Source organism: Dromiciops gliroides, chromosome 6 (genome assembly GCF_019393635.1).
Source record: "Dromiciops gliroides isolate mDroGli1 chromosome 6, mDroGli1.pri, whole genome shotgun sequence".
Classification (NCBI taxonomy): domain Eukaryota; kingdom Metazoa; phylum Chordata; class Mammalia; order Microbiotheria; family Microbiotheriidae; genus Dromiciops; species Dromiciops gliroides.
In genome coordinates this window covers 264,781,350-264,792,000 of record NC_057866.1, presented here as the reverse complement: position 1 = coordinate 264,792,000, position 10,651 = coordinate 264,781,350, and positions in this window count along the sequence as shown.

Below are 10,651 nucleotides of genomic sequence, written 5' to 3'. Positions count from 1 at the left end.
TTAACCCCAATTGCCTCACTTAAAAAAAAAAAAAGAAGAATCACAACAAAAGGGAAAAAAACACAAGAAAGAGAAAACAAACAAAAAAGTTAAAATAGTAGGCCTTGATCTGCATTCAGACTCTAGTCTTTCTCCGGATGTAAAGAGCATTTTCCATCATGAGTAGAAGGTGAAAAAAGGGTTAATAGAAAAACCTAAGATCCAAGCTCTTATTCAGATATTAGCTTCAAAAGGGAGTCAGACCCCAGTTAATGGATAACTTACAAATCAGGATGCTAGGTTATCATACCCACAGTGATCAGTACCCATAACAGGAAAAGAGGGAGTTGGGCCATGAAGACCTTAAATAAAATGATAGCCTATAGAAACTCAAACTAGGAATAAATGAAAAATGAAGATGTTTTGAAACTAGCCATGAGAAACAGAAAGAGACATGCGCAGAAAAGGCCAAATTTGGCCCCAGATTCACCTTATGACATGTAAACCCCCAAAATACACCTCCACTGAAAAAGGTACCCACCTTGGGGGTTGGCTTAGGACCCCAGGAACTCCAAATTAGGACAGGCCCTCCCCTGTACCTCCCCAACGTGGAGATTATTATATTGAGACTAATAATCAATTTATCCATACTATAAATATAACTGTCTTTCCTTTCCTTATTTGAGTTACCTTTCTACTATTCTGGTTCTCTCCCTGTGGTCACTCATAGTATTGCAATAAAACTTGAGAAATTGAGTCACTGAGTCTTGTAATTCTTTTGGGATGACTCACGATCAATTTGACCCCCAATTCCACCCCACATCATTTGGTACCCCGTGTGAGGATATCTGAAGTAGAGCTTGGATTTTAGGTTTTTCTATTAACCCTTTTTTCACCTCCTACATCAAGTCTTTAGGAATTGTCTTAGATCATTATATTGCTGAGAAGAGCTAAGTCTATCATAGTTGATCACTGCACAATGTTGCTGTTACTGTGTACGGTGTTTTCTTGGTTCTGCTCACTTCTCTTTGCATCAGTCCACTTAAGTCTTTCCAGGTTTTTCTGCAATCCGCCTGCTCATCATTTCTTACAGTATGATAGTATTCCATCACATTGGTATAACACAACTTGTTCAGCCATTCCCCAGTCTTTGCTACCACAAAAAGAGCTGCTATACATATTTTTTGTACATGTAGGTCCTCTTCCCTTTTTTGTGATCTTTTTGGGATACAGACCTAATAGTGGTATTCAGGCCATAACTTTAAACAGGAAGAAACTGCTGCCCACAGTGGGTCCTATTCCCAGATTATTGCAAAAGCCTCTAATTGGTTTTCTGGTTCAAGTATCTAATCCATTCTCAAAAAAGGTAGCAAAATAATCTTCCTAAAGCAGGGTTGTCCCTGTTATCTTCTGGGTTCAAGAAGCTTCAGTAACTCTTGATTGTGTATGAGATAAAATGAAATTCTGAAGTCTAGCATTTGGAGCCCTCCAGAGTCTGGCTTGAATCTACATTTCCATACCCATTTTACATGACTTCCAACGACCCACTCTGTTGGAACAGAGTTAAGCCAGCCAGCTTGTTCTTCTCTGATGCTATCATTCCCCTCCAGCCTCCGTGATGTGTCCTGAATGCATGGACGGCATACCTGGCTTCCTTCAAGTCTCCACTCCTGCCATCTCCTTAATTGTTAGTCCTCTGTTCCTCCTTAAACAACCTTACCTATAGTATCCTTTGAGTCAAATGCAAATTCCTTGAAGGTAGGAACTGTTCCTTGTCTACTTATATTGTCTGTCAGTCTGTCAGTCAGTCAGTCAGTCAGTCAATAAACATCAAGCTCTTACTATGTGTCAGGCAGTGGGCTAAGCACTGGGGATGGTAAAAGAGGCAATAGATGGTGAGTCCTTACCCTCAAGAAACTTCCGATCTAATGGGGGAAATAACAAGCAAACAGACACGTACAAACAAGATATATATACGGGACAAGTAGGAAATAATTCCCAGAGGAAAGGCACCGGAATTAAAAAGGGTTGGGGAAGCCTTCCTGCAGAAGGTATGATTTTAATTGGGAATTAAAGGAAGCCAGGGAGGTCAGTAGTTGGAGCAGAGGAGGGAGAGCACTGCAGACATGGGGGAGGGCCATAGAAAATGCCCAGAGGTGAAAGATAAGAGTGTGTTGTTCATGGAAAAGCCCGGAGACCAGCGTCACTGGACTGAAGAATACTTGTAAAAGGACTGCCCCAGTAGCAGGGCCCAGGCTCTGAAGGGCTGTGAAGACCACAGGCTTTTGCATTGGGTTCTGAAGGCAGCAGGGACTTCCTGGAGTCTGAGTTGGGGGCAGGGGGTTGATATTGACATGATTGTGATGTGGGATAGAATTTGGGGTCAAAGTGATTGTGAGTCGTCCCAAAAGAATGGCAAGACTCAGGGACTCTGTTTCTCAAGTTTTGCTGCAATACTGTGGGTGACCGCAGCGAAAGAACCAGAATAGTGGAAGGTATCTCTCAAAATAGGGAAAGAAAGGACAGTTACATTTATAGTATGGATAAATTGATTATCAGTCTCATTATAATAATCTCCCCCTTGGGGAGGGCTTATCCTAATTTGGAGTTCCTGGGGTCCTAAGCCAACCCTGAGCCAGGGACCTTTTTCAATGGAGGTGTGTTTTGGGGGGTTTACACGTCATAAGGTGAATCTGGGGATAAATTTGGCCTTTTCTGCGTATGTCTCTTTCTGGTTCCCATGGCTAGTTTCAAAACATCTTCATTTATCATTTATTCCTAGTTTGAGTTTCTATAGCTTGTCATTTCTTTTAAGGTCTTCATGGCCTCTCTCCCTCTGTTCCCATTATGGGTACTGATTTCTATGGGTTAGAGAATTTAGCATCCTGACTTGTAAGTTATCCTTTAATTGGGGTCTGACTCCCTTTTAGAGCTAGTATCTGAATTAGAGCTTGGGTCTTAGGTTTTTCTATTAACCCCTTTTTGCCTCCTACATCATTCCCCTCTTTTCATATACCCCGGAAAAAGGACGAAGATCATCTCTTCTGTTACTGCTTCCTGCTGAGAGGGGGCAAAGTAGGGGCCCACAGGGGGTTTATGAATTGAGGGAGATCTAGGAACTAGAGTTGCAAATGCAAGAACCACAACACAAAACACAAATGATTTACAAACAGACCAAGGGGCAACAGGGACCCTAATACAGGACAAATCTAAGAGTTCCATGAAAAACTGGATGAAGCAAGCAGTTGTGAACAGTTTCAGCCATCCAGGTAATATCTGTACAGCAGCTCAAACTTCAGGAGGTGTTCTGAACCATATAGCCTCCACCTCAGTCCAGGACCACATTTACCAGAGAGTTAAAGCACTCTTCCAATTCTTGTAACCCTAATGCAGTAAAATTAGAAATTTTATCTATTACCAATGTTAAATTTGTAAGCATAGCTTCATGTTCAAGTTACCCCACAAAAGGAATAGTGAAGACAGCAGTTTTCCAGTCCCACCAAAGAAAATTATCCCAGATCCCTCTTCCGACTCTAGTATAAGAAGAGGCAGTAGCATTCTTACTCAGATCCAAATAGCCCAAGATAATATATGGGCTTAAGCAGTTGGTAGTTAACACTAAAGACTTATAATCTGCTCCTTGTTACAGGAAGGGGAAATACCTTTGGGGCACCATAGGGTGCAAGGGGACCAGGGTTAGGGTTGACCGGTGAATGGACCTGGCAACTAATCTAGCAGCAAGGTCTGCTCTGTGATTCCCTTTGTGTATTTTAAATTTCTAAATGTAGGTTCTAATCTGTCCCCCCAGTTTTTTGGGGGAAACTGACTAAAATCACTGATAAACAAGTTTAGGTTTTTAAGGGTTTATTGAAAGATAGAAAGAGAAAGATTGAGAACAGAATTCCAACAGCCTGGCAATCCTATCTTTCCTCCACTCCCCTGTGAAGTTCTCTGGAGTCTCGCCTCCACCATGGCCAGGTTAGGAACCAAAAGAGCTCGAACTCCTCCCCCAGCGTCCGCTTCCTACTTTGTGTGTCCTCCTCCCAGAAATGGGAGGCTCCTCAAGTGGACTGGCTGGTAGCCTTGAGAGACAGTACCCGTGAGCAAACATCACTTCCTGACGCCAAAGAAGAGCCGCATGGCCTTGGCCTCAGAGGCCTTCTCCTCATGGTGGAGTTTTCCTACAGTAAGTCTCCAGCAGGTGGCGTCATTCCGATCATTACACCTTGTACTATGGAGTTGGTAGCTTGGTGCCCTTGGCAGTACATAACAGAGATCTGACTGGGCAGATTGATGATAAAACCTAAAATGCATAACAATGTTTCCTAGTTACCATCTTCCCTCTCATGGGCAATGGGGAGGAATTTCACTTTCTTCTAAACCAGAAAAATACCCCGTTAATTTAACCTTATCATAATACCATGTAAGCATTAGTAGGTAGATGACAAACCTGAATATTAATATACCTTGTTGTTTGATATATCAAGTGACCCCACATTCAAACTGAAAACAGTAAGATCTTACATACTCGCATTGTGCTCATTTCTTCTACTGACTACTTGCTCTGATTATAGAAATCTGCTATAAAAGAAAAAGCAGGGACATGATAATAAGGCCAGTATCTTTAGCTCTGTTTGATTTCAGGTAAAAGTTACCAAGTGACCACTAGTCATACAACACAAGGCCCAGTCCCTGCAATTCCATCTAATAAGCCTGATTCACCAATCAACCTTAACTATCACTTATCTAGTGCCAGTGGTCTTGGCACGATGCCAGGCATTGTCCATCCAAAGACAAGGAGCTTACCAGGGAAATCTACGCATGCACATAAATAAATAAATAGGAAGTGCTCCCAAAGCCCTATGGTAGCCTGAAGCTTTGGTAAGCTCCAATAAGTTTCGAATGGCACTAAAACTTTCTATATCAAATACCAGCCTCTCCAAAATAGTCTACAGAAACTGCTCCTGGATCTTTCAGAGGTGTAATGATTGGAATGACGTCCCCTACTGGAGACTTGCTGTGGGAAAGCTCCGCCATGAGGAGAATGCCTCAGAGGGCAAGGCCATGTGGCTTTTCCTTGGCATCAGGAAGTGGTGTTTGCTCATGGGGGCTGTCTATCAAGGCTACCAGCCAATCAACTTGAGGAGCCTCCTATTTTCTGGGAGGAGACAGGAAGGAGGAGAGGGAGCCTGTGTGGAGAGCGCTCGCTCTTTTGGGTTCCTGACTGGATGGTGGTGGTGGCGGCGGCAGAAGACTTCACAGGAAATTTGAGGAAAGATAGGAATGCCAGGCTGTTGGAATTCTGTTCTCAATCTTTTTCTTTCTATTTTTCAATAAACCCTTAAAAACCTAAACTCGTTTTATCAGTGATTTTAGTCAGTTTCCCCAAAACTGGGGGAACAGATTAGAATCCACATTTAGAATCTTAAATTACACAGAGGCCATCAGATGTTAAAAGAGTGGCAGTTTATCTGTCATCTTGGGGAGACAACGAACAATGACGACGGCTTGAGAAAGAATGGGGATGACCAAGGCTTCCTTGCCAATGCTGCCAAGGCGTGCCATAGACCCCACTTCTCACTCTCCAGCTTGGCTTGCTTACAGAACCTGTACTCACTCACATAGCTATGAGGGGGTTCCCAGAGAGAGATGCCCCAGCCACAGGTGACTCCTAAAAACCTTCTCTCCTAGGGAAATGATGTGTATGCATCAATTGATCCCTAACTTGTGTACTTGATTAGCTTTAACTTTGCTACACACACCTCAGAACTCCCAAAGTAAAGCAATCCACAGCCCGTGTCAGTCATTAGACTCCTAGAACTCACCGGTATTTCTCCTGAGCAACCACTGGCGTTCTTCCCATTTGCCTACAACTAAACACCAGGAAACTATTAAGTTTTTTTTATCGAGGAATTTATTAAATAAATTTTTACAGTAAAAATCTGGTGTCTGAGATACTATCATCTATCTCTTACATATATTGTCTCTTATACAAATTATTTTTTTAACCCCAGAATAATATTTCACATTTCTCTAAGAATTTGAAATTTTCAAAACACTTTCCTCTCAGCCACCCCATGAGGTAGGTAATACATATGTTGTTATCCCCATTTTGTTTTTGTTTGTTTGTTTGTTTTTGCAGGGCAATGAGGGTTAAGTGACTTGCCCAAGGTCACACAGCTAGTAAATGTCAAGTGTACAAGGCCAGCTTTGAACTCAGGTCCTCCTAAATCCAGGGCCAGCACTTCATCCACTGTGCCATCCACCTGCCCTATCCCCATTTTATAGATGAGAAGACCCAAGGAAATAAGACACTATTAAGTTTTTAAAATAACCCATATGATAGAAGCAGAAATAATCAAGTTATTTACTCCATTTGAGGCAAGAGCAGGAGTCATCATAACATTTACCCAAAAGAAGACTAGAGTAGCATTACTCAAATATAATAATTGGGGGCAGCTAGGTGGCGCAGTGGATAAAGCACCGGCCCTGGATTCAGGAGTTCCCGAGTTCAAATCCGGCCTCAGACACTTGACACTTACTAGCTGTGTGATCCTGGGGCAAGTCACTTAACCCCCATTGCCCTGCAAAAAAACAAAAAACACAAAACACAAAAACAAAAACAAATATAATAATTGGTCAATCAGTCAACTGAGATATATTAAAGGATATTCTAGGCAGTGTGTTAAGTTCTAGAGATACAAAAAAAGGTGAAAAAGTCTCTGCTCTCAAAGAATTCACAGTATGATGGGAAAGCCAATACGCAAACAACTATGCACAGGCAAGATATAGTCTGGATAAATTTGTGGGGTAGTCTCAGAGGAAAGACACCTCAATTAAAAGGACTGGGAAAAGCTTCTTGCAGAAGATGGAAGTTTAGCTGACACTAAGGAATCCAAGGGATCCAGGAGGCAGGGAAGAAAAGAAAGAGGACTCCAGGCATGTGGGACAGCCAGGAAAAATGTTGTGCGTCTGGAGATAGAAGGTCCTGTCTAAAGAACAGGAAGGTCAGTGTTACTGGATTGTAAAGTTTGCGGGGGTGAGAAAGATGTAAGAATACTGGGAAGGCAGGAAGACACCAGGTTATGAAGGGCTGGGAAAGTGAAAGAGGATTTCATATTTGTTCCCAGAGGTAATAGAGAGCCACTGGAATTTACTGAATAGGGGGTAATATAATCAGATGTGCATTTTAGGAAGATCAACTTGACAAATAAATAGAGGATGGATTGGAATGAAGAGATTCTTGTAGCAGGATGACCAACCAGCAGACTATTGCAATAGTCCAGGCATGAGGAGATTAGGGTTTGCACCAGAGCGGTGGTAGGGTCAGAGGAAAGAAGGGCATGTAGATGAGAAAAGTTCCAAAGGGAGAATGGATAAGTCTTGTCAATGAAATGGATATTGGGAGTGAGAGTGAGAAGTTGGGGATGATACTCAGGTTATAAACCTGAGTGACTGAGGTGCCCTCACCAGTAATAGCAAAATCAGAGAGGAGAGTTTTTGGGGAAAGATAACGAGTTCAGTTTGGGATATGTTGAGTCCAAGATGTCTCCATCCTGTTTGAGATGTCTCAGGTCCAGGGTTGGATATGTAGAGTTGAGAGTTCTCTGCATAGGGAGGATAATTGAAACCAAATGGGATAATTTAAAGTAGTACAGAGGGAGAAGAGGGTCCAAGACATAGCCTTGGGGGACCCCTTAGTGGGCATAACATGGACAAAGATCCAGCAAAGGAGACCGTGAAGGAGCAGTCGGACAGTAGGAGGAGAACCAGTGCAGTGCAATGTCAGAAGAAGCTGGAGAGGAGACACCTACAAGGACAAGAGTGTTGGGGCTTGTCAAAGGCTGTAGGGACTGAGGAAGAAGCCATTAGATCTGGCAATTACAAGACACTCTGTAAACTCTGAAGAGTTGGTTCATGAGGCTGGCAGCCAGCCTGCAGAGAATAGAGACAAAAAGAATATAGACAACTTTCGCAAGGAGTTTAGGCCCTAGAAAAGAGAGAGGAAAATATTTAGCAGGGAGGGATGGATCAAGTATGATGAGCCTTCTGTGGATGGGGGAAATCCATGGGAATGTTTGTAGGCAGCAGGGAAGAAGCCAACAGAAAGGGAGCCTCAGACACTTGACACTTACTAGCTGTGTGACCTTGGGCAAGTCGCTTAACCCTCATTGCCCCCACCAAAAAAAAAAAAAAGAAAAGAAAAGAAAGGGAGCTGTTAGGGGCAGCTAGGTATAGTGGATAGTGGGCTGGCCCTGGAGTTAAGAGGACCTGAATTCAAATCTTTCCTCAGGTACTTACTAGCTTCTAATCAGGAGCAAATCACTTAACCCTAATTACCTGGAAAAAAAGAGAGAGAGGGAGGGAGGGAGGAAGCAAGGAAGGAAGGAAGGAAGAAGGGAAGAAAGAAAGGAAGAAAGAGAGCAAATGAAGATGGCTGATGCTAGCAGGGTCAATCTGCTGGAGCAAATGTAATGTAATGGAATCACTTGTGCAGACAGTGGGGCCAGCACCTAAATCTGGGTCACAGTCTCCCAGCAAAGAAACCATTGCCCATGTGGATATATCTAGACATTTGGCTGAGAAACACAAAAGTAGAACTCATGTCCCTGGGACAGATTAGAACTCTGGATCAAAGGCCTTATCTTTAGCACCTTTGTTTTTCTTGTGTGAGGGCCAAAATCTGATATATGGAGTGTAATTTGGGTGACTCGCCTTAATGTTGGGGTCCTGGAAATATGAGGGACCTTTTAGGTTTACCCTCCCCTCTGAACTGCCGTTTTTAGATATTTCTCCCAGGCCAATAAGAAAGGAGCCTCTAAGCTTTAGTTCACAAAAGGATCAGATTTTATTACTTGGGAATTAATTAGACAACAAAGGTGAAACTAATAAAAATCAAAGATAAGGAAATAGGAAAATAGAAATACAGAGAAATGCTCTTAACTCTAAACTTAGCCTATTAGGGTTTTCTGTAATTAAACTTACCAAACACCTGAGCAGCCCACCAGTCTAAGGTTGCTGGTGCGCCACCCAGACTGCAGTCGCCACACAAGAGCACAAACACTTGCTGCCAGAACAGCAGCTGCCTAAGACAGAGCACGAACATGTGCAGCCAGTGCAAGGGCCCCCGAAGAAAAAGATCGAGTTCTGGGAGACTCCTAGCCTTCCAAAAGCAGCCTGCCTCCCTTCAGCAAGCGTTCAATCTCTCCTCCCCCAAAAGGAGAGGTCCTTCAAAAGCTGCCTTTCTGAGCTCAGTAGCATACATAACCTCGGGGTGGGCCAGGTGTGGCTCCTTCCAAATGAGTTAGCTAAAAATGGGAATATTAACATTTACCACAAATAATTTTTGCCACAGTTGTTTGTCCTTCATTCTGGAAGAGGACCAGGATATCAGGTTGATGTCATGACCTGAACTGAATTGAAGTGAGGGAGGGCTGTGCAAAGTCACCAACCTCACTCTCTCCTCCAGAGCCATATGGGTCCAGTGGAAAGGTACAGATCAGGACGATTGAAGATGGCCCTGGAAGTTTAAGGCAGTTGGGGTTAAGTGACTTGCCCAGGGTCACACAGCTAATAAGTGTCTGAGGTGAGACTTAAACTCACATCCTCTTGACTACAGGGCCAGTGCTTTATCTACTGTACCACCCAGCTGCCCTCTGAGCACCTTTAAGAATAATTTGTACCCCCAGAGCTGCTTCCCTTTTTGGTCCTCACTATGTGCTTCTGGGCAAAAACAGTGTTCTTGCTCTCAAACAAATAGCAATGACAGCTCAATGCCCTTAACAGGGCACTGAAAAAAAAAAAAGGGTTAGGATCCTTCCCAGATGAGAATTGCCAATCTCCATACAGAAGCAAATAGCAAGAGTTCTTTTTTGTCCAACCAGCTGCAAAACAGATTTAAAGCAGGTCTGGCCAGTCCTGTTTCTCCTCAAACCAGAGAAACAACTCTCACTGGGAGTCTTAAAGCACAATAGCCCCAATAGCTCTTCACCAGGTGGTAGGATTCATCTCTCAGCCAATGACTTTCCATCAGTTAGGCCTTCTTCAATTAGCAAAGCAAGGGTCAGCTATGTCAACTGGAAACTTTCTGTGTCATCTGTGCCCAGCTGCCTGTGACTCCAGCGCTTTTCTTAATCTTCTATAACTTTTCTCTTTGCTTCATTTTATAGCTTCTTTTCAAAACCTCATTGGTCCTGGTTTAACTGCCTCTAATCTCTTTAATCAGATCCTCCAGGCGGTCAGTGACTCATCTTTACTTCCTCAGATTTGTAAACTGAGGCAAACACTCTGTTAAGGGACTTTAGATCTCTCTTTCCCCAAAGACTGGAGAACACAAAGGCCAGTTCTCAAGATTTAAATCCCCTTCTTCCTAAAAGGGAAGGAAACCAAAGAAAGACAATGCCTAAGGAAAAAAAAAGGTTTTATGAAGCAGGGAAGAAAATTTAACATGATCATGGGTACTACTGCCAAATAGGACACTAAGTAACAGATTGCAGGGGTTTAAGGAATAGGCTATATTAAAATGAAGAGCTATACCAGACCCCCTTCAGCCTTGGTCTATCAATTCAGAGAATGTATACCCTTTTCATTGGGTGGGCTGAGTGATGCCCTCCCTGGAGAGAGAGGCCTTCATATATAGACAAACTAATTCCTCTTCACCCCAGCTTGAATA